Source organism: Pleurodeles waltl, chromosome 8 (assembly GCF_031143425.1).
Source record: "Pleurodeles waltl isolate 20211129_DDA chromosome 8, aPleWal1.hap1.20221129, whole genome shotgun sequence".
NCBI lineage: Eukaryota > Metazoa > Chordata > Amphibia > Caudata > Salamandridae > Pleurodeles > Pleurodeles waltl.
Window position 1 is genome coordinate 388,563,416 of NC_090447.1, and position 23,677 is coordinate 388,587,092.

A 23,677-nucleotide genomic window follows, 5' to 3' on the forward strand; every position below is an offset into this window, starting at 1 on the left:
AAGGTAACCCTAGTGTCCCTGGGGGATGCAGAGATGGTGCCAAAAGCCCACATGCCTGCCAATACTTCCAACTATAGACAGTGCGTCACCATCAATGGGCAAAGGGTGGAGGCTCTGCGTGACACAGGAGCCAGCATGACTACTGTCAAGGGTCAGCTGGTGTCAGCAGAGCAGGTCATCCCCAATACATTTCACCAGGTCATAGTCGCTGACAATCGTGAGAGCCACCTACCGGTAGCTCTGGTTCACTTTGAGTGGGGGGGGTCTCTGGTACTCTGAAAGTAGCTGTGAGTCCTGCCATGCCTGTAGATTGTCTGTTAGGCAACAGCCTTGAGCCCACTACCTGGAAGGAGGTAGAGCTAAGGTCTGACTTGGAAATGTTAGGATTGCCTGAGTGGGTCTGCATGACCACACGGTCCATGGCTGACCGAGAGGGAAGTCAAGGGCGTCTGGAGCCTGGAACAATGGCCCAGACAACTGCCAAAAGGAGGGCCAAGGTGTGCGGGAAACCGGTCCCAGAAGTTCCCGCAGTGGTTGACGGGGTTCCTGAGAAGGAGGCCCCCGAGCCAACTGGGGAAGACATTGCCACCCTAGGTGATCTACCTGAGCTTGCTGGCTGGCAAGTTGAAGGTGGACCCACCAGGGAGGAATTCTGCAAGGCGCAGAAAGAATGTCCCACTCTAGAGGGTATGAGGAAGCAAGCCTCAGCCCAGGCAGCAGGTGAAGCCTCTGGCGATCACCACATATATTGGGAGAATGATCTCCTCTACAGTGAGCCTAAGGTTCCGGCCATTGGGGCAGCGCGTGTGCTGGTGGTCCCCCAGTGTTACCGAACCTTCCTACTGGGTCTGGCTCACGACACTCCCCTGGCAGGACATTTGGGGCAAGAGAAGACCTTTGACAGGCTTGTCACCCACTTTTATTGGCCCAGAATAAGGACAAACTCAGATATGTTCTGTAGATCTTGTCCTACCTGCCAGGCCAGAGGTAAAACAGGAAAAAGGGTTAAGGCCCCCCTGATTCCACTTCCTGTCGTTGGCACCCCCTTTGAAAGGGTGGGCATCAACAGTGTTGGTCCATTGGACCCCAAAACTGCCCTGGGCAACAGGTTCATCCTGGCTTTTGGTGGACCATGCCTCCCGTTACCCAGAGGCAATCCCTCTGAGGACCGTAACTGCACCGGTGATGACCAGAACTCTGATGGGGATATTTACCCGTGTGGGATTCCCAAAGGAGATAGTGTCTGACAGAGGCACTAACTTCATGTCTGCATACATGAAGTCTATGTGGGATGCGTGTGGTGTAACCTACAAGTTCACCACACCCTATCACCCCCAATCTAATGGTCTTGTGGAGAGATTCAACAACACCTTGAAAGGCATGATTGGTGGCCTCCCTGAGGCCCTGAGGCGTAAGTGGGACATCCTCTTACCATGCCTTCTCTTTGCTTACAGAGAGGTACCCCAGAAGGGGGTAGGGTTCAGTCCCTTGGAGCTTCTCTATGGGTACCCTGTCAGTGGACCCTTAAGCATTGTCAAGGAGGGGTTGGAGAAAGCTCCAAAGGCACCCCCTCAGGATGTGGTCAGCTACATGTTGGCCCTCTGCAACCAGATGAACCACTTCTGGAAAGAGGCCAAAAGTAACCTTGAGGCCAGTCAAGAGGTAATGAAACGCTGGTATGACCAGAAGGCCACCCTGGTAGAGTTTCAACTTGGAGACAACGTGTGGGTAATGGAGCCAGTAGACCCTAGAGCTCTCCAGGACCGCTGGTCTGGCCCATTTGAAGTATAGGAGCAGAAAGGGGAGGCCACTTACCTAGTGGACCTCCAATCCCCTAGGAACCCCCTAAGGGTGCTCCATGTCAAGCAACTGAAGCCTCATTTTGAGAGGTCTGAAGTCAACATGCTTCTGGTCACAGATGAAGGAATAGAAGAGGAGAGTGAACCTCTCCCCCACCTCCTCTCTGCCCAAGAAGGTGATGGGTCAGTGAGAGGTGTCATTCTCTCTGACTCCCTGACTCTAAACCAGAGAGGAGATTGCTATGAGCTGTTGGAGCAGTTCTCCCCCCTGTTCTCCCTTTCTCCTGGACTGACCCACCTCTGTGTTCATGACATTGACACAGGTGACAGTCTCCCTGTGAAGAACAAAATTTACAGGTTATCGGATAAGGTGAAGGCCAGCATCAAGGAGGAGGTCTCCAAGATGTTAGCTTTAAGGGTTATTGAGAAATCCAGTAGTCCCTGGGCCAGCCCTGTGGTGTTGGTCCCTAAGGCTACTGCCCCAGGTGCGAAACCAGAACTCAGGTTCTGTGTGGACTACTGGGGTCTCAACTCAGTCATACGGACTGATGCCCACCCCATCCCCCGAGCTGATGAGCTCGTTGACAGACTAGGCGCTACCAAGTTCCTGAGTATGTTTAATCTTACTTCAGGGTACTGGCAGATCGCCCTGACTGAGGGGGCTAAAGAGAGATCCGCATTTTCCACACCTGATGGCCATTACCAGTTCCGGGTGATGCCATTTGGGTCGAAAAATGCCCCTGCTACCTTCCAACGGTTGGTTAACGGGGTCCTAGCTGGCAAGGCTGCCTTCTGTGCAGCCTATCTGGGCGACATAGCTGTCTACAGTTCCAGCTGGGAGGAACACCTGCTCCACCTCAAGGAGGTGCTTCAGGCCCTGCAAACAGGCAGGCCTGACCATCAAAGCTAGTAAGTGCCAGATTGGGCAGGGTTCCGGGGTGTACTTGGGACACCTAGTAGGTGGTGGCAAGGTGCAGCCACTCCAGGCCAAGATTGAAACTATCAAGGCCTGGCAACCACCTAGAACACAGACTGAGGTGAGAGCCTTTTTAGGCCTCACTGGATACTACCGCAGATTTGTCAAGGGCTATGGTACCATTGTGTCACCCTTGACAGAACTCACTTCCAAGAAACAACATAGGTTTGTGAATTGGACAGAGGGTTGTCAGAAAGCCTTTGACTCTCTGAAGGAAGCCATGTGCACGGCCCCGTGCTCAAGGCCCCTGACTACTCCATGGAATTTATCGTGCAGACAGACGCTTCAGAGCATGGCATAGGGGAGGTCCTAGCACAGCTAAATGAGGAGGGCCTAGACCAACCAGTAATCTTTATTAGCAGAAGGCTATTACCACGGGAACAGAGGTGGAGTGCTATTGAGAGAGAAGCTTTTGCTGTGGTCTGGGCACTGAAGAAGCTGAGGCAATACCTGTTTGGGACTCATTTCTGTGTTCAGACAGACCACAGGCTCCTCAGATGGCTCATGCAGATGAGGGATGAAAATCCTAAACTCTTGAGGTGGTCCATTTCCCTACAGGGGATGGACTTTACAGTGGAGCATCGCCCAGGGGTTGACCACGCCAATGCTGATGGTCTCTCCAGATACTTCCGCCTTAGCGATGAGAGCTCCCAGGAGGTTGGGTAGCTCTCCCCACTTTCAGCTGGGGGGGACACATGTTACACCTGACAGCCTTAGGGTGGTTACCCCTAACTCTTGCCTGCCTCCCTCCACTTTTTGGACACTGTTTTCGCTGGCTTTTAGACTCTGCGCACTTTATCACTGCTAACCAGTGCTAAAGTGCATATGCTCTCTCCCTTTAAACATGGTAACCTTGGATCATACCTGATTGGACTATTTAATTTACTTATAAGTCCCTAGAAATGTGCACTATATGTGCCTAGAGCCTGTAGATTAAATGCTACTAGTGGGCCTGCAGCACTGGTTGTGCCACCCACTTAAGTAGCCCCTTTACCTTGTCTCAGGCCTGCCATTGCAAGGCCTGTGTGTGCAGATTCACTGTCACCTCGACTTGCCATTTAAAAGTACTTGCCAAGCCTAAACCTCCCCTTTCTCCACATATAAGTCACCTCTAATGTGTGCCCTAGGTAACCCCTAGAGCAGGGTGCTGTGTGGGTGAAAGGCAGAACATGTACCTGTGTAGTTTACATGTCCTGGTAGTGTAACACTCCTAAATTTGTTTTTACACTACTGTGAGCCCTGCTCCCTTCAAAGGCTAACATTGGGGCTGCCCTCATACAGTATTGAAGTTGTAGCTGCTGATCTGAAAGGAGTAGGAAGGTCATATTTAGTATGGCCAGAATGGTAATACCAAATCCTGCTGACTGGTGAAGTTGGATTTAATATAACTATTCTAGAAATGCCACTTTTAGAAAGTGAGCATTTCTTTGCACTTAAATCTTTCTGTGCCTTACAATCCACGTCTGGCTGGGCTTAGTTGACAGCTCCTTGTGCATTCACTCAGACACACCCCAAACACAGGGTACTCAGCCTCACTTGCATACATCTGCATTTCTGGGCTGGGAGGGTGGAGGGCCTGCTCTCACACAAAGGACTGCCACACCCCCTACTGGGACCCTGGCAGACAGGATTGAACTGAAAGGGGACCTGGTGCACTTCTTAGCCACTCTTTGAAGTCTCCCCCACTTCAAAGGCACACTTGGGTATAAAACAGGGCCTCTGCCCTACCTCATCAGACACTTGCTGGAGAAGAAACCTGAACCAGAACCTGCATCCTGCCAAGAAGAATTGCCTGGCTGCCTAAAGGACTCACCTGACTGCTTTCTTCAAAGGACTGCTGCCTTGCTGTTGCCCTGCTGCCTTGCTGAACTCTTGCCTTGCTGCTGAAGCGCTCTCCAAGGGCTTGGATAGAGCTTGCCTCCTGTTCCCTGAAGTCTCAGGACCAAAAAGACTTCTCTTTTTCATTTGGACGCTTTGTGCGGCAAAGAATTCGACGCACTGCTTGCTCCGCGGTGAAAAATTCACCGCACGCCTATCCGGAAAGACACCGCTCGACACGACGCCTGCGGTGCGACCGGAACTTCGGCGCACGGCCTCGCCTGGACAACGCCGCCCGACTTCAGAAAGGAAATCGATGCGACGCCTGCGGTGAGGGAGAAGATTCCACGCACAGCCCACCGGAATGACACGCAGCCGGAAAACAAGCCTAGGATTCCACGCACAGACCCTAGGACATCTGGTAATCCCACGAACCACAGAAGAAGACTGTCCGCGCACCAGAAAACGATGCACAACTTCCCCGCGTGAAAAATAATGACGCAAGTCCATGTGTGCAGGGGAGAAATCGACGCACACACCATTTTTCTACGTATCTCATCCTCTGCAGCCCTTTGCGGAGATTTTCCACTTTAAACCAGGTACTTTGTGCTTGAAAGAGACTTTGTTTGCTTTTTAATGACTTAAAACACTTTGGGGGTCATTCCGTCCCCGGCGGGCGGCGGGCGTCGCCCACCGGGCGGAAACCGCCCAAACACTGCCCTGCGGTCAAATGACCGCGGGGACCATTTTAACTTTCCCGCTGGGCTGGCGGGCGATCTTCAAAAGATCGCCCGCCGGCCCAGCGGGAAAGCCCCAGCAAAGATGAAGCCAGCACCTAATGGAGCCGGCGGATTTGCTGGGGTGCGACGGGTGCAGTTGCACCCGTTGCGATTTTCAGTGTCTGCTTTGCAGACACTGAAAATCTTTGTGGGGCCCTGTTAGGGGGCCCCAAGACACCTGTTCCCGCCAGCCAGGTTCTGGCGGTTAAAACCGCCAGAACCAGGCTGGCGGGAAGGGGGTCGGAATCCCCATGGCGGCGCTGCTTGCAGCGCCGCCATGGAGGATTCTTTTGGGCAGGGGTAAACTGGCGTGAAACCGCCGGTTGCCCTTTTCTGACCGCGGCGGGAAAGAATTGCCCATGTAGCACCGCCAGCCTGTTGGCGGTGCTACCCCCGGCCTCCACCCTGGCGGTCATAGACCGCCAGGGTCAGAATCAGGCCCTTTATATCACTTTTCAGTGATATCTCTACAATTTCATATTGCATCTTTATTCGTTTTGACCTGCAAATATCCAGATAAATATTATATATTTTTTAAACACTGTGTGGTGTATTTTTGTGGTGCTATATTGTGTTATTGTATGATTTATTGCACAAATACTTTACACATTGCCTTCTAAGTTAAGCCTGACTGCTCTTGCCAAGCTACCAGAGGGTGGGCACAGGATAATTTGGATTGTGTGTGACTTACCCTGACTAGAGTGAGGGTTCTTGCTTGGACAGAGGGTAACCTGACTGCCAACCAAAAAAACAATTTCTAACACTATAGTAGTATGCATGTGAGTGAATTTGTGTATGTATGTTACAGTGAGTGCTTGTGAGTATGTGTGAGTGAATGCGTGTGAGTATGTGTGAATGAATGCGTGTATGGACATGGTGGTGCATGGGTGTATGTGTGGTGCATGTGGGTGTGTGTGTGCATGGTTGGGCGGAGGGGGTGGGTGGTTGGGGGTGGCACTGTGATTATAGGGGTGGCAGGGGTTGGGGGTTGGTGGTGGCGTTGTGATTCTAGGGGTGTGGGTGTGGTGCTTTGATTCTAGGGGGTAGAGGGATGGGGGTGCTGTGATACTAGGGGTTGGGGTTGGGGGTGGGGGTTGGGGTTGGGGAGGCACTGTGATACTGGGGGTTTGGTGATTGGTGGTGGGGGCGAGTGAGCCTTCTACCGGTGAGAGGGAAGGAATTTGCTGTCACCGGTAGCCATTCCGCCATGGTTTTTGGGGAGGTGGTACAGCCGCAAAAATCATGGTGGTAGGCCGGCTCATAATACTGCTGGCAGTCATGTGTGGACCGCCGGGTCAGAGTTGCACATCTCCAGCACAGTGGTTCATACCGCCATGGTGGTATGAGTGGTGATGTGGTAGGTTGGCTGCGACCAACCTGCCACACTCATAATGTGACGGCATACACCGCCAGCCTGTTGGCGGTGACAACCCCACTGTCAAAAGACCGCCAGGGTTAAAGTGAGGGCCTTAGGGACATATTTATACTCTGTGCTGAATTAGCGTTATTTTTTTTAACGCTAATTCAGAGCAAACTTAACTCCATATTTATAATTTGCCGCTAGACATTACTAGCGCCAAAATATTGAAGTTAAAGTCATTTTTTGCCTGAGGAAAATTATTTTGCGTCAATGAAATGCAAGGTAGGTGTTCCCAGGCTAAAAATGACTCAAAGGCCCTAGCGCCTCATTTAACCTCCTGTGCACAAAATGGTGCTTGCTTAGTGCCATCATTGAACGCCTGGGTCAGGGCAGGCATTAGGGAACCTGTGGGCCTATTTCCATGGTGGGACACAATAGAATAAGGCCACAGGTGCCCTCCCCAGGCCCCAGGGACACCCCCACTCACACTAAATGGACAGCAGAGGATGGGGGGACCCCATCCCAGGTAAGTATAGGTAAGTAGTGGTAAGTATTTACTTTTTTATTCAGAGTGCCATGGGGGGCCTAACGTGGGCCCCCCTACATGGAACTGTGACCAATGGCCAACTTAAGTCCCCTAGACATGGCCATTGGGCTGGGCGGGCATGACCCTGTCTTTACATAGACAGGAGTCAAGTCCATAGGGGTTGTGCATCTAACAATGCCGCTAGTCAGGTTAGAGTAATTATTTTGACTCTAACCTGACTAGTGCCATTGTTTCACACACAACCTCCAGTTTTCCCTATGCCTCCCTCTCCCGATTAGCATCATGTATTTTGACGCTAACCGGGCCTTAGTGCCGGCTTGCGCCATTCCTTAAATATGGTGCCCTCTGGCGCTCTGGAATGGTGCTAGCCGGCGCTATACTTTTTGAGGCAAACCTGTGGTAACGCAGGTTTGCCTTAAAAAGTATAAATCAGGGCCCAAGGGTCTTAATACATTGAAGTTTCAATGAACAGTTGACAACAAGATATTTTATGTATTTCGCTAACCAATGGGATTTGGTGTTTTGAGAGACTACCATCTTTCTCAAATCATGAGTCAAGATTCTGTGTAATAGATGAGTTTCCCACCTAAAACTGTTGCTTTATTTAGAGAAAGTGTGCTCTCTGTTAAGGATTTAATACATGATCAATGATGTGTTTAGAATGGCCTAAGACACCAAAACATGACTGATTGTCTAGAGAGAGGGAGTCTCTCACTAGAGCTTTGTTGAGAACTAACACTATGGGGGTCATTACAACCCTGGCGGATGGCGGAGAACCGGCGGTAAGACCGCCAACAGGCTGGCGGTCTTACCTTGGTGTATTATGACCATGGCGGTTACCGCCATGGACATCCGCCGGTTCTCCGTCCCGCCCACCAGGGTGGAGACGACCGCCGGGCTGGAGACCTGGGTCTCCAGCCCGGCGGCCGTCAGTATACTGCCGGCGGTATTTGGACCCGGCTTACCGCCGTGGATTTCCAGCGGTTTCAACCACCATGAAATCCATGGAGGTAAGCACTATCAGTGCCAGGGAATTCCTTCCCTGGCACTGATAGGGGTCTCCCCCACCCCCCACCCCCACCCAACTCCCTCCCCTACACCCCCCACCACCCCTGCCACCCCCCAAAGGTGGCATGGCCCCCCCTCCCCACCCCGACCCCCCAACATAACATTACTCACACACTCCCGACACGCATGCAGGCACCACCAACACACACAAGCACACACCCTGACATACATGCCTACATCCACACACACAGTCAGACACGCACACCCACATTCAAACATACACGCACACATCCATACAGACATACCCACAGCCATACACGCACTCATTCCCATACACACAACACCCCCGCAAGCATACACGCACTCACACACCCCCTCTACATACACACACACACACCCCCATGCACACACACAACACACAACACCCCCCCCACCCCCCACTCCCCTAACGGACGATCGACTTACCTGGTCCGTCGATCCTCCGGGAGGGGGACGGGAGCCATGGGGGCAGCTCCGCCGACACCACACCGCCAACAGAACACCGCCACGGCAAATCACAGGACGTGATTCGCTGGGCGGTGTTCTGTTGGCGTGGCGGTGGAGGTGGAGCAACCTCCACTTCCCCGCCGCAGGCAAGTATGGCTGTTGGTGGCTATCCGTCGGAATAACGACGGAGAGCAGCCAACAGTAATAATACGCCGAGCGGCAAACCCCCTGCACAGGCGGTCTTCCGCACAGCAGTCCCTCGGCGGTCTTGCAAAAAGACCGCCGAGGTCGTAATGACCCCCTATATGTAGTTCATGCTTTATCATCTGTCAGAAATGGAGTCTCTAATTGGCAGTCAGATTACACCCTGTCCATGTAGGGACCCTCACTCTAGTCAGGATAAGGGGGATACCCAGCTCGATAACTCCTGCTCACCCCATTGGTAGCTTGGCACGAGCAGTCAGGCTTATTTCAGAAGCAATGTGCAAAGCATTTGCACATACACAGTAATACAGTGAAAACACTACAAAAGGACACCACACCAGTTTTAGATAACTAGCCAATATTTATCTAGGTAAATTGACACCAAAATGAGAAAAATCTAACGTAAAATAATAAAGATATGAATTTTGCAAGGATTAACTTAAAAATATAGTTCCTTGAAGTCGATAGTTCCATCTGAGGCTATCATGGCATTGTGAGCAACAAATCCAATAGCTCAGGACAACCACAGCTTCGTGGCACAGCTACAGTGTCGGGAAGACCCACAAATACTACTTTAGAAATGTAGGGCATTGTGATCCTCACAATGAGATCCTGACGGTGGCGTCACTGGCGGCGCAGGCATTGGTTCCCGGAGGTCAGTGCAGGGGTCATCGGGCCCTTGAAGTCACACCCATTGCAGACCGAACTCCAGGCTGGTGACGAAGTCAGGATTGCTGGCGGTGATGGCATCGGGCTGCAGTACAAAGTGGGACAATGCATTGCTCTGTGCCCACAGGACACGGTGCAGGCAGCAGCTCGGTGACTGAATCCTGTGGTGTCGGTGATACCAGGGCTGCGGTATGAACCGGGGCGGTGAGACGTGAGGTGTCTCCAGGTCACAGTGAAGGCAGCAGTGGCTTCGTTGCTGGGACGATGTTGTCAGTAGGCTCAAGGCAGCAGTGTGGCATGGTGCGGGCTCTGTGCGGCACCCACTGCTCGTGGTGCAGACTTGGCAGTGTATTGAAGATGCTGGAGTCAATGACGCTGGTGTCAGTGGACCGTGGCTGTGTGCAGGATGGGACAGTGTGTTGTGTACCTCACGAGCAGTGTCCTCAGGCCACAATCAGGGCAGCAATGTGAGTGTCAGCATGAAGGGATGGCGTTGGGGATGCCAAGGCTGTGGTATGAGCAATGCGATGTGGAGTTTGGGGTCCAAAGGCCATGGTGCAAACAGCGGCTCGTGATGGGATCAGGTGGTGGTGAGATCAGGATTGCAGTGCAATGTGGGGCACTGCTCCATCCGTCATCTCCAGGTCATGGTGCAGTCTGCGGCGTCACAGTGTTTTTTCTTCTATTGCAGAACAAACCACAAAGTTCCCAGTGCTGTAGGCAGATGAAGCAGAAGTCTTTGCTATCCCTGGGACTTCCAACAGGAGGCAAGCTCTACTGCAAGCCCTTGGAGAAACACACAAGCAGGATACACAGCAAAGTCCAGTCTTTGCCCTCCTTGAGATAGAAGCAGCAACTGCAGGAAAACCCAGCAAAGCACACACAGCAAAAAGGCAGGACTCCTCCTCCACCTCTTCAGCTCTTCTCCTTGGCCGAGGTTCTTCTTGATCCAGAAGTGTTCTCTAAGTCTCTGTTGTTCACAAGTTACTACCTTGCCCAGGCCTGGCTCCAGACACACTATAAGGGTCCGGAGACTGCACTGTGTGAGGACAGGCACAGCCCTTTTAGGTGTAGATGTCAGCTTCTCCCTCCCTACTCTTGGTCCAGGAGACTCATCGGGATATGCAGGGAAATCCTCAGCTCCCTTTGTGCCACTGTCTAGAGTGAATTCACAAACAGCCCAACTGTCAGTCTGACCCAGAGGTGGATTCCACATGCAGGCAGAGACATGGGCCCTCATTCTGACCCTGGCGGTCAGTGATAAAGCGGCAGCCAACCCGCCAACAGGCCGGCGGTCCAAAATATGCAATTCTGACCCTGGCGAACACAGCCAGGCGGCAGACAATGTACCGCCCACCCTATCACGACCCACCAATCCGCCACCTTTTCCGGGGCGGGAGCACCGCCGATAAAAACACGGCGGAAACAGACTACGAACGGGAAAACGCTCACCTCCACATACTCCACGCGAGATTCCGGCAGTATGGAACCCGAGTTACAGGTCATCCCCGCACTCCTATACCTGCTCCTGTACCAGGAGCACGCCCGGCGGCGCGGAAGACATCGGTGAGTACTGCACCTACGACACAGGGGAGGGAAAAGATTACCGGCACACACCCACCCACCCACACCCACTACAACACACACATCAATGCATTCCCACAGATCACTGTCACAACCCACAAACCCCCCCCTCCGAAATAATGCAAAGACCAAAAGAAGAGATCTTAAACGGGCAGATATATTGAAAAATGGACAGCAGTAATCCAAATAAATAAATAAACTATGTACAAAATATATACATCTACTATATGTAGTCCAACCACTGTCCGTGGACCACAGGGGTCCTGAGCAAAGGGGCAAGGCCCAGTCCCATGACAAGAACTCCACGGAGAGAACACTGCAGGGGCATCAGAAAGAAAAAAGGACAGGCACCTCAGGGGGAAGGGAAGGGGGGGCACCTCAGCCACTTGAGTACACGACGCCAGATCCACGAGGGGACTCCATGACCACTGGCCCATCCTGGGGAGTGCAAAGCCACAGTCCATACAGTCCATACAGTGGGTGGCCTGCCCACTGGCCCATCCTGGGGAGTTCAAAGCCACAGTCCATACAGTCCATACAGTGGGTGGCCTGCCCACTGGCCCATCCTGGGGAGTGCAAAGCCACAGTCCATACAGTCCATACAGTGGGTGGCCTGCCCACTGGGCCATCCTGGGGAGTGCAAAGCCACAGTCCATACAGTCCATTCAGTGGGTGGCCTGCCCACTGGGCCATCCTGGGAGTGCAAAGCCACAGTCCATACAGTCCATACAGTCCATACAGTGGGTGGCCTGCCCACTGGGCCATCCTGGGGAGTGCAAAGCCACAGTCCATACAGTCCATACAGTGGGTGGCCTGCCCACTGGGCCATCCTGGGGAGTGCAAAGCCACAGTCCAAACAGTCCATAACAGAATCCACTGCCACTGGAGGAGGCATGTTGGCCAGAGGACATCCTGCAGCCCTGCCCGAGACAGATCCTGCCCTGCCACGTCTGCCAAAGGGCCAGCGGTTCTTGCCTGGAAGGGCCCAGTTCAGCGGTTCTTGAGACGGCGGTCCCCAGCGGAGCGGTGCTGGAGACGGCGGGGCCCAGTTCAGCGGTTCTTGCCTTGAAGGGCCCAGATCAGCGGTTCTTGCCTTGAAGGGACCAGTTCAGCGGTTCTTGAGACGGCGGTCCCCAGTGGAGCGGTGCGGGAGACGGCGGCCATTCTATTGCCAACTGCTCATTGCCTGGTGGTGCCCTCCTGGGCAGCGGGGATGGTGCTCCTTCAATGCCCACCTGGGCTGTGGGTGGTGGGGCCCTCCTGGCCAGCTGGGCTGGGTCCTCCCTGGGCAGCGGCTATGGGGGTGGTGGGCTCCTCCTGGGCAGCTGTGACGGGTCCTCCATGGGCAGCAGCTATGGGGGTTGCGGGCTCCTCCTGGGCAGCTGTGACGGGTCCTCCATGGGCAGCAGGCCTGCTGCCTGACTTCTCCGCCTTGCTGCCCTTGCCCTCCTTAGTCGGGAGTCTGTGGCCCTTTCCTCCCTTTGGAGCTGTGGCTGTTGACGGTGGCTGGCTAGTGTCCTGGGGGGATATAGAACCCGGGCTCCTGCGGCGGCCCTTCCGCCTTCTGCTCCTCTTCCCAGGGGGTGGGCTGGCTGTCCCCTTGCTGCTGGGCGAAGATCCAGACCTGCGGGCTGGTGGGCTCCAATACCCCTGCACCCTTGTCAAGGGGGCTGCAGGGCTGGTGGTGGCTGAGGTGCTCTTCTTACCCCGACGAGAAGGAGGGGGGGGCTCAGGGTCAGGAAAGAAGGTAGCAGTAGAGAGATAGATTTTCTTGGGACAATGGATAGTGGTAGGTACAGTGGGTATGGGAGTGGAGGGAGAGGATGTGGTTGTAGGCGAGACAAGTTTGCTGTCTTTGGGCGCAGGTGCAGGAGCGGGAGGCTGTCGTGAGGTGGATGGCTGTTGGGTGGGTGGGTGGCTGCGTTTGTGTGGTGTGGAAGAGGGGGTGACAGACACAGTGGGAGAGGACACAGGGGACGTGTAAATGGCAGTGGGGGTGGTGACTGCACGTGTGCGGACTGTACTGGAGGGTGTGCTGGTGATGGAAACACTGGCTGATGGTGAGGTGAATGAAGGTGTGAGTGTAGACGTCACAGGGAGGGAGGAGGGAGACGAGGAGGTGGGGGTCACAGAGGTGGTAGTGACTGTTGGCATGTCTGCATCAGAAATGTTGCTTGTGTGAATGTCTGCGTGATCTGTGGTGCTTATGTTTGGATGAGCTGCTCTTGGGTGTTGAGGTGTGTGCAGGCTGGTCTGATGGTGTGGGTGGGACAGGCAGAGGAACAGGAGACTGGGAGGAGGGAGTTAGTAGAGGGAGGCAGGAGACAGGGACAATGGCTGCCGTTAGTGCTGAGGCCAGAGCCTGGAACGATCGCTGATGGGCAGCCTGACCCAAATGAATGCCCTCCAGGTACGCATTGCTGCAATGAACCTCCCTCTCCACCCCCTGGATGGCATTCAAAAGGGTAGTCTGCCCAACAATGAGCGTTCGGAGGAGGTCAATGACCTCCTCACTGAGGGCAGCGGGGGTAACAGGGGCAGGGCCTGAGGTGCCTGGGGCGAAGGAGATGCCCGGCTTCCTGGCAGAGCGGGCACGGGGCGAATGCTGAGGGGCTGCTGGGAGGGCGGAGATGGTGCGCTGGGTGGCGGCTGTACCTGTAATGGCGGGGGGCACGGATGGTGCCACCCCCGCAAGGGAGCTCCCTTCCGAGGACGTGTCCGTGTCGCTGCAGGGTCCAGTCGTCCCCGTTGTGGAGCTCCCCTCGCCCTCCGTCTCACTGGTCCAGTCAGACTCTGTGGCATGGCCCTCCTGGGCCATGTGAGATGCAGCTCCCTCCTGCCCCGATGCCACTTCTCCTCCGCCTGATGATGCTGATGCACACAAGCACAGAAAGACAAACAAAAAGGGGGGGGGGAGAGAAATAAAGAGATTTTGAGTACATGGATCACCGGTACAGTTAGCGGACATGACAGACACAGATGCCCCCTGCACTAAGTTGCGCAATTGGGGTCCGCTACGCATTCCGTGGAACATGCCCTACACGCCTAGAGTTGACAACTGCACCCATGGATGACACTGCCCAGGGATGGCTGTACTGGCACACTACTGAGGGTGGTGGCTGGGGACACAGGGGCTTACGGGGGTGCCCAGCCTACAGATATCGCCCTGGCCTAGGGGGACCCACAGCCCTCCTCCCCCACCCAGACACCTCCACTGCGCGACAACAGAGTAGATTATGCTTGTACTCACCCCCTTGTGTCTGCTGTGCTGCCCTCACGCGCCCATCCAAATCAGGGTAGGCCACCGCCAGGATCCGGAACATCAGGGGGGTCAGTTGATGGCAGGCACCCCGCCTACGTTGGGAGGCCATCCCCAGCAGAGACTCGGCGGTCTTCTTGGTCCCGCGGCGGATGTCCTCCCACCTCTTGCGGCAGTGGGTGCCCCGTCGATGGTGGACCCCCAGGGTCCGGACTTCCTTGGCGATGGCACGCCAAATCCCGATCTTCTCATGGGCGCGGACCTATGTGACACGTACAGGGAGGGAGAAATACCACGTTCAAGTTTGTCTGCATTTTCGTTGCCAGTGGCCCAACGCCCCCCATCCCCGCCAGGCCCCCCGCCATGCCCCGCCAGGCCCAACATGCCCCCCATCCCCACCAGGCCCCCGCCAGGCCCCTCGCCAGGCCCAACATGCCCCCCATCCCCGCCAGGCCCCCGCCAGGCCCCCCCCGCCAGGCCCAACATGCCCCCCATCCCCGCCAGGCCCCCCGCCAGGCCCAACATGCCCCCCATCCCCACCAGGCCCCCCGCCAGGCCCAACATGCCCCCCATCCCCGCCAGGCCCCCCGCCAGGCCCCCCGCCAGGCCCAACATGCCCCCCATCCCCGCCAGGCCCCCCGCCAGGCCCCCTCGCCAGGCCCAACATGCCCCCCATCCCCGCCAGGCCCCCCGCCAGGCCCCCCGCCAGGCCCAACATGCCCCCATCCCCGCCAGGCCCCCCCGCCAGGCCCAACATGCCCCCCATCCCCGCCAGGCCCCCCGCCAGGCCCAACATGCCCCCCATCCCCGCCAGGCCGCCCGCCAGGCCCCGCCAGGCCCAACATGCCCCCCATCCCCGCCAGGCCCCCAAGCCAGCCAGTGGCCCCAAATCCATATTGAATTAAACTCACATGTTGGTCTGGAGGACCGTAGAGTAGCGCATACTGGGGGAGGACCCCATCCACAAGTTTCTCCAACTCTTCTCCAGTGAAGGCAGGGGCCCTTTCCCCAGGCGCAGCAGCCATTGTCCCTTCCAGACCGAGGTCACAGCAACACTTGCAGTATAGGTCCTCTCCTGTGAAAGTTCAAGTCGCGAGTGAATAAGTCGATAGAAAATGGCGGTCACGCCCGCGGCGGTGCGTACCGCGGCGGTGCGTACCGCCACCGCCGGCGCCCTTCGCCATTGGCTCCTGAAACCCATAGGCTTCAATGTTAACCAATGCGGCTTCGCGCCGCGGTCTTCGACCGCCGACCGCCGCGGTGTGCCACGCCAGCGCATTGACCTCACATCCCATTGTCACACTTCACAGGTCAGGCAGCCGCCATTTCGAGGGTCCACATGGCTCAATTTCAACTGCGTCACACAGGCCTAGGCCTTGCATAGCCACTCATACACGCCATTCACTGCATAGAGAATCGTTTACTGTGCAAGCTGTGAGTACGTACCTATGGGTTGCTTGACTGTGTGCTCCATGTTGTCCTTCCTAGGCACCGTCCGCTGGGTTTGGCGAGGAGACGGATGAATCCTCCCGTGTACAGGCCGCTGGTGGACCTGTCGACAATGGAAGCACGCCACATTATCCTGACCTACCGGCTTGACCGTGCCACTATACATGAACTGTGTGCCCAGCTGGAGCCCGACCTGATGTCCCCCATCCGCCAACCCACAGGGATTCCCCCTCTGGTGCAGGTCCTGTCAGTACTCCATTTCTTGGCAAGTGGGTCATTTCAGACAACAGTGGGAATTGCTTCTGGGATGTCTCAGCCCATGTTTTCGAAGGTGTTATCCAGAGTGTTGTCTGCCCTGATGAAATACATGAGGAGCTACATCCTTTTCCCTGAGGTGGGCGAATTGGCTACAGTGAAGGGTGATTTCTATGCCCTTGGACATATTCCCAACGTCATTGGTGCCATTGATGGGACCCATGTGGCTTTGGTTCCCCCAAGAGACAGGGAGCAGGTGTACAGGAACAGAAAAAGTTACCATTCCATGAACATCCAGGTGGTGTGTTTGGCTGACCAGTACATCTCGCATGTAAATGCCAAATTCCCTGGGTCAGTGCATGACGCCTACATCCTAAGGAATAGCAGCATCCCTTACGTCATGGAACAGCTAGAGAGACACCGTGTATGGCTATTGGGGGACTCTGGGTACCCCAACCTGTCGTGGCTACTGACCCCAGTAAGGAATCCCCGGACCAGGGCAGAGGAACGGTACAATGAGGCCCATGGGCGTACTAGGAGGGTGATCGAACGCACCTTCGGCCTCCTAAAGGCCAGGTTTCGGTGCCTGCATATGACAGGTGGATCCCTAATGTACTCACCTAAGAAGGTGTGTCACATCATCGTGGCCTGCTGCATGCTTCACAACCTGGCTTTGCGCCGCCAGGTGCCTTTCCTGCAGGAGGATGGTCCAGATGGTGGTGTTGTGGCAGCTGTGGAACCTGTGGAGAGTGAAGAGGAGGAAGACGACGGGGATGAAACAGACAACAGGGACAGAATCATTGCACAGTACTTCCAATAGGACACAGGTAACAATTCAAACATAATTTAGTAAATGTAAAATACTCTCCTGCATCTCTGCTGCCTGTCTATTTGCCCCAGTGTATGATGACTGAGTTGTGGCTTTTCCCTCCCTATTTCAGATCTGGGGTCCCCACTACGAGTCCTGTGCTTCGTTTCCCCATGGACTACAGCTTTGTGGCAGCTGTTTGTTGACTTCACTATGTACAAGGACATATTTGCACTGTCATGTCAATTACAATATTTTGAAATCACAGCCAGACTCCAGATAGTTTTGTGCAAAATAGGTGTTTATTTCAGTGCTCAAAATGGGATGGGTGGTTTCAAGTGGGTGGGGGCTATGGTGAAGGAATGTCCATGGCAGAGTCCAGAGTAACAGTCACACAGGTGCATTGTCCATAGGCCTGTGGAGAGATGGAGCATGGGCAGTTCAAGGATGGACAGGGTGACAATGTGGGACAGTGGGATGACATCAGGTGGTATCCTTTGCTGGCGGGGGTCTTGACATCCTACTCTGTCTTCTTTCGAGATCTCAGGGCCCTCTTGCGGGGTGGTTCTTCTCCTGCAGGAGGTGGGGGTCTGGTGGGCTGCTGTTGTGCGGGGGCCTCCTGTCCACTAGCGCCGGCGGAGGTGGTTGGCTGTTCTTGGTCCAGGCTAGTGGCAGGGGCCCTTTGTTGTTGTTGAGTGTCCGTCCTGGTGTTGATGAGTTCCTGCAGCAGCCCTACCATGGTAACCAGGGTGGAGGTGAGGGCTCTGATGTCCTCCCTGTACCCCCGATAGTGTTCCTCCTGCAGTACCTGGATCTCCTGGAACCTGGCCAGTACCGTCGCCATCGTCTCCTGGGAGCGGTTGTATGCTCCCATGATGGTGGTGAGGGCCTCGTGGAGAGTGGGTTCCCTGGGCCCGTCCCCCCCCTGTCGCACAGCTGCCCTCCGAGTTGCCCTGTTTCCCTGGGCCTCTGCCCCCTGGCCGGTGTGCCCACCACCACTGCCCCCAGGTCCCTGTTGTAATGCATGATCATAACATGTGGCTATTTACATCCCTTGATGCTATGTACAGTAAATCCTTGTTTTTGTTTTGGCCTAGATTGGTAATGCTGCACCATGTGGCATCAATAATTAACAACACACAAAATAAATTAAATAGCAGCATCTAGTGTAAATCATTGAAAATTACAAGATCTGTTAAATGCAACACATTACACATATGGGCATTGAACACCATGGATATTGTTATTACAAGCATGAAAGTCTATCTCTAGCTCTCTCTTTTATCTCTAATTGTAGATTTTCTTGAACTTTGGAGATATGATTTTGGTATATTCCATGGTAACCTTTGTCTGAATGTAACACAAATGTTGTTACATTCAGAAAATCACAATTTACTTTTTAAATTTGCTGTATAGTGACTTGATCTTGTGTTCTGTCTCTTATAGAAAAAGATGCCAACAGTAGTGTATGTTTTCCAGAGTATTGATACCTCACCAGCCTTAAGGTTGGTGAGATCTCTAGTTGGGTGCCATCTTCTGTACACATTTGTAACATCAAGATAACATATTTGCTACTTTCCCTAACAACTAAAGTTGATAGTATTTGTGTTCTAGAGTCTGAACATGAATTATTCTGCACATCTTTCTTTAGTAATTTATTGAATAACACTGCTTTGCAATCCGGTTTAGTTAAATAACCAAATAGCTCTGAATTCATGTCAACTCTTGATGAATGTGACGTTCACATTGTGAAACAAAATAATCCTGCAATACAGAGGTGTTTTTTTCTAAACTAGCTGTACATGATTCTGATCTTTTTAGTCCGTCAAGCTCCTTTATCACTTTTTCATATGGTGGCACTTAAATACTGATGCACCATATTATCTTTACATGTAAGATGGATAATTTCCTCCTCCACCTAACTGAAGCATTTCCATATTAAAACGCGCACACCAATTCCACACTAGCATGGGGCACACAATCTGCTTGCAAGTTTAAAGAAGCTCTGGCATAACATTTGCAGGTGAATTTTGTGTGGGAAAAGAAGACTTAACATGAGACTATCAAGAAGTGATTTTTCATTAACTTCAACTATTCTGATACTTTTATCAGCTCATGCTCATAATCTGCTGCCTGTCTCATATTTCTTGTTAATTCTGCATACTGGAAATTGAACCATACATTAGCTTTTCCAATACTACCCCAAGAGTTTCTTCTTTTTCATGGAGCAGTTTGTTAAATATTTGTTGACTTTTTGCAAGACTCAGCTGAAGAAGGGTATCAACTGAAATAAAACATTCCCCTCCAAAGAGAACATCATAGTCAGGTCAGAGAACCTCTTGCATTCTCAGATGAACAAAGGCTGGCATTAAGTTTGAAACCATGATAATCTCATTGATGATGAGAAACGTCATCACGTTAAGAACCATAGAGACTTCATGACAAGCATCATCAGATCACTTGAGATGCCCCAGTTTGTTGTCATGCTCCACTGGCAACATGAGAAGATGATGCAAAGTAATCTCTTTAATGTTGTGTGCAGCTAGTCCAGTGGTTTCTAGTAAAACACAAGAAAAGTTGCAATCTGGATGTATGAAGTGAGCACTCTTATCAGGAAACATTTTCCAGTGCCTGCTTGACCATTAGAATACAGAAGTGTAGGTGTGAATGTGCTACATGTACATTTAGATATTTCAAATAGAATTTCATGATCAATTTATGTTATTATCTGATGGTAAATCTGCAGCTGTTCCTCATCAAGTTGTCCTATTAAATTTCCCAAATCAATACAATCATTCCTCACTTGATCAATAGCATTTTCTACCTCTTGTATAGCTATGCTTGTTTCATTTTCAATAATAGACTGGCCAAGTTGATCTTGACTATTTTTGCCTGCTCTCCTGCTTCCTTGACAACTGTAATTTGGAACATCAGCCTCTATTGTTAAATTTCATCATTCAAAACTTTCCGATAAGTAGGAATCACTGGACATTGAATCTGGTGTTAAACTGCATTGAAATCATCTTCATAGTGGTCATATTATCCTAACAATTCCTCCTCGGTATACTAAGGCGTACAGAGCTGCAGAAGAGCCAAGTAGAAAAACTATTTTTTTTATCTGCAGTTTGGTAACTGAGTTTGAGATTAGTGATGAAAATCAATTTGCCGTGTCTCACTAAACAACCGCTACGGTCAAAGGGACATATTCCTTCACAACAACAATCCCCTGAGGAATATTCCTCTTTCTACGTGTGCTGTGCCTCACCTGGGAACATGTAAGATTTTTACCCATGTATGCTAGTAATAGTAAATCTGGGAATGTGCCAAAATCCATGGGTGGATGCATGGAAAATCCACGCTCCACCTATGGAATGCCTTTCATGGGAAGAGCAATGCAATGCAGTTGTTTACGCTGCATTGCTTTATGCATCGCACCACTTTGTAACCCTGCCAGGCATAATGTGTTCAAGGGTGGCATTCCCTCATTAGGGGGATTGCAAAAATGGTGCAGTGAAATCTATGAGAGTCCACTGTTCCATTTTTAGACACAATTTTTAATGCCCGCACAAAGCCGGCACTAAAAGGGGACACATCATTATCCTTAATGGGCCCCTATGTACTTTGTAGGATCAGCATCTACATTTTTGGCGTTATTCCTGCAATGTACTACAGTAGCGTAAAACTTTATGATGCTATTGTCCCTAACGTGCGCCATGGTGCGCCGCATGTTAAATATGGCACACACATGGTGGTGTTAGGAGGGCACTAAGGGGCGCAAGAAAAGTAGCACTGCTTATGATGCAGCACCACTTTTCTTAAATTTGGTCTTGAATTTGTAAATGATCACCTCAGTTTGGATAGTGAGTATCTATCATATTGGTTTTCACAATCTCAGTGCAATCAGGATCAGTGACCAAGGTGCTGATTCTCAGGAAATTACTTCAATATTGTTTTCTGTATAGAAGCTGCACCTAGCCTAATCCAAAGGATGGGTTTTCTCTTCCCATATGAGCTAGAAGTGCTCAACCTGTCGCAGGTCACATAAGAACCAATTTACCTGTGTGAGGACATTTTCAAAATACAGCTATAAAGCTTTTTAGTTAAGGTTTTGTCTGCTAAGATCTCTTCCTGCACATCTTTCGTTAAAGTCTTTTCTTACTTTTGTTATGTTTTAAGTGACCTATCGAGCAACAGCAATGAACTGTCTGACTAAAACTGAATGTTCATGTTTGTATTCCACAGACTTAAAAAATACAAAATTACAGGGTAATAATCATTGATGTGTTTTGGTTGTCTCACTTCTTTTATTGTAATAATATTCTTTGAAGATTTGGCAGTTACAGTATGTCTGAATGACATGAAAATGTTTATTCTTCCCTTTGAGATAAAAAGAACATATCAATAAATCCAACTAGATTGGACTACAATCAGGCCTAGGAAATCTCCAAGGTGACACATTGTATAGTATTTCACTTTGGCTCTTTATCTGCGACAACAGTGTTTTCTACATTTGTGAGACTAGAATGAGTTTTGCTGCCTAAGACTTCTGTTCTGAGACTCATTTGTAATCTTGCAGTTGAAATACTACTCAATGATTGAGAACACGTATTCATCAGTACCTTGTCCAAATTTCATATCACCATTTACTCACAATAACATGTATATATTGAGAATCTCTTTTGTAGTACTCATTCCTTCAAAAGTTACCAACAACCCTACCTCGTGGAGGACTTTTTTGCTGCAAATATATTCAAGTATGGCTTAAAATATATGAATAATATACCTACAAACACTTGCTCGATGGATTGAATACCATTCTCTTACTTTTTTAAAATTCAAATCAGAAATGTTTGAGTTAGCTTGCCTTGGGAAGTCTTGCAGATCATCCACGCATACTCAGTAGCAGCAACTCAGAGTTATGAAATGGGTAGGTGCTCAACATGCAATTTAGCCCAGCATGCTGACGGAACCCGTACTCATTAGTTGCAGGTTGAGACACACTGATATTCATGAGGTTGAACTCAAGAATTTCATCTTTTCCATAAACCTTTTCCAGAAAATCTCTGGCAGTCATATTCATGAATCATGCATCGGTATTGAGTACACGTGCTACAGCATATCTCACCACAGCCAGTTCACTTTCAAACAGAAGATGAAACATATATGTAATATTCTGTCTGAAACATGAATCTTCAGAATATAATCTAGTAGACCTGTACTTAGAAGCAGGAATCTGGGCTCTACGATCATCAGGACGACCACCCTACCCTGTGGGGGAAAAAGTGACATTCATTGAGCTTCTAAACTTTTCCCCACAAACTAATAAGCTCCCCATTCGCTTGTCTCATCTGACACTATTCCAGTGCATCACCCATCACAGCTGTAGAATGTAGAGGGTGAATACTATGATGCTTCTAATTTTCTCATTTTGAAAAATCTTTTTAGACTTTGATTTTTTTGTTACTGGTGAACTTAATTGTTACTCTGCATGTATATCTCTGTAGAATTTGTTGTCTACTTTCAGATGTTTTGATGTTTTGTGCACCTTATACTCTGTTGGCTGGTGGGAATTTTGCAGTTTTTAGCTGCATTCATACTATAGCACAGTCTAGAAAGGGTGCACTGTAGAGATAGCAATGCTTGAACACAATCCGAAACTGGAGAGATCTCTAACTTATTGTAAAGGTTTCTTGCAGGCATGTTATTGCCATTTAGTTTGCTAATACAGTGCTTCCACACAACATCCTTCATGTATAAACCTAAGGATGCACCAAAACCTTATGCCTCCCCGGGGAAGGTGCTACAAGGGCATATATCTTTATTCCTCCTTGTTTTACCTCTTTCGATGTGTGCTGCAGAATGCAGCGCACACATAGAAAGAAGACAAAGCCTCCCAGGTTTGTTTTTATGCAGGAGGGTGCTCCTTCCTGCACAAAATCAATCCTGCATGCAACGTAGGTACCCTTGCACCATGGGGCAAAGGTCACTGTGTTGGTGCTAGGCTGCGAAAAAGCACCAGCACAGCTGGAATGGACAGGAATGTGCCATATGCCATAGATACAGCCCATTCCTGCCTTTTCTCTTTGGCACAGGGCAGAGCATCAAGGTGACTTATTGTGATGTCCTGCGTCAAAAACCCATAAATATGGACCTCAATTTCTGCTTTACAATTGCTCTGTTGTACTCATTTAAGAAGGACCTTAGAGTTTGTAATAGATTCTTGTCTTTTTTGCAAATATTCCTGCATTGTCACTCATTAACAGGAGCTGAAGGACATCATCACACTTCATGTCTGAGTACATTACCTATGTTTCTAGGCACTAACGCCTCTATTTCTATAGGTATACCTTCATTTATTTGATATTCACCTGCTTTTGCATCAAGTGCAAGCGCTAAACTATTTTGTTGAAAATAGCTTTCCTCATTAAACAAAGCTTCTGAAATGAAAGTGTGTTTTCAGCCTCCCTCCCTCAAAAAAGGCACAATAGTTAGATGTATTGATATGTTCTTTTTGGTGTCATTTCCTAACATGTAAACTCTCTAACCCGTGTAATTTTCTCCTTCTATTAAGGATAGGAATGTTCAAGTTCCTCTTTAGAACAAATCTTTTTTCTACAACATTTCTACACATTCCATTTGTCTTTTTATTTAGGGAGTCTTCATTTCCCTGACTATA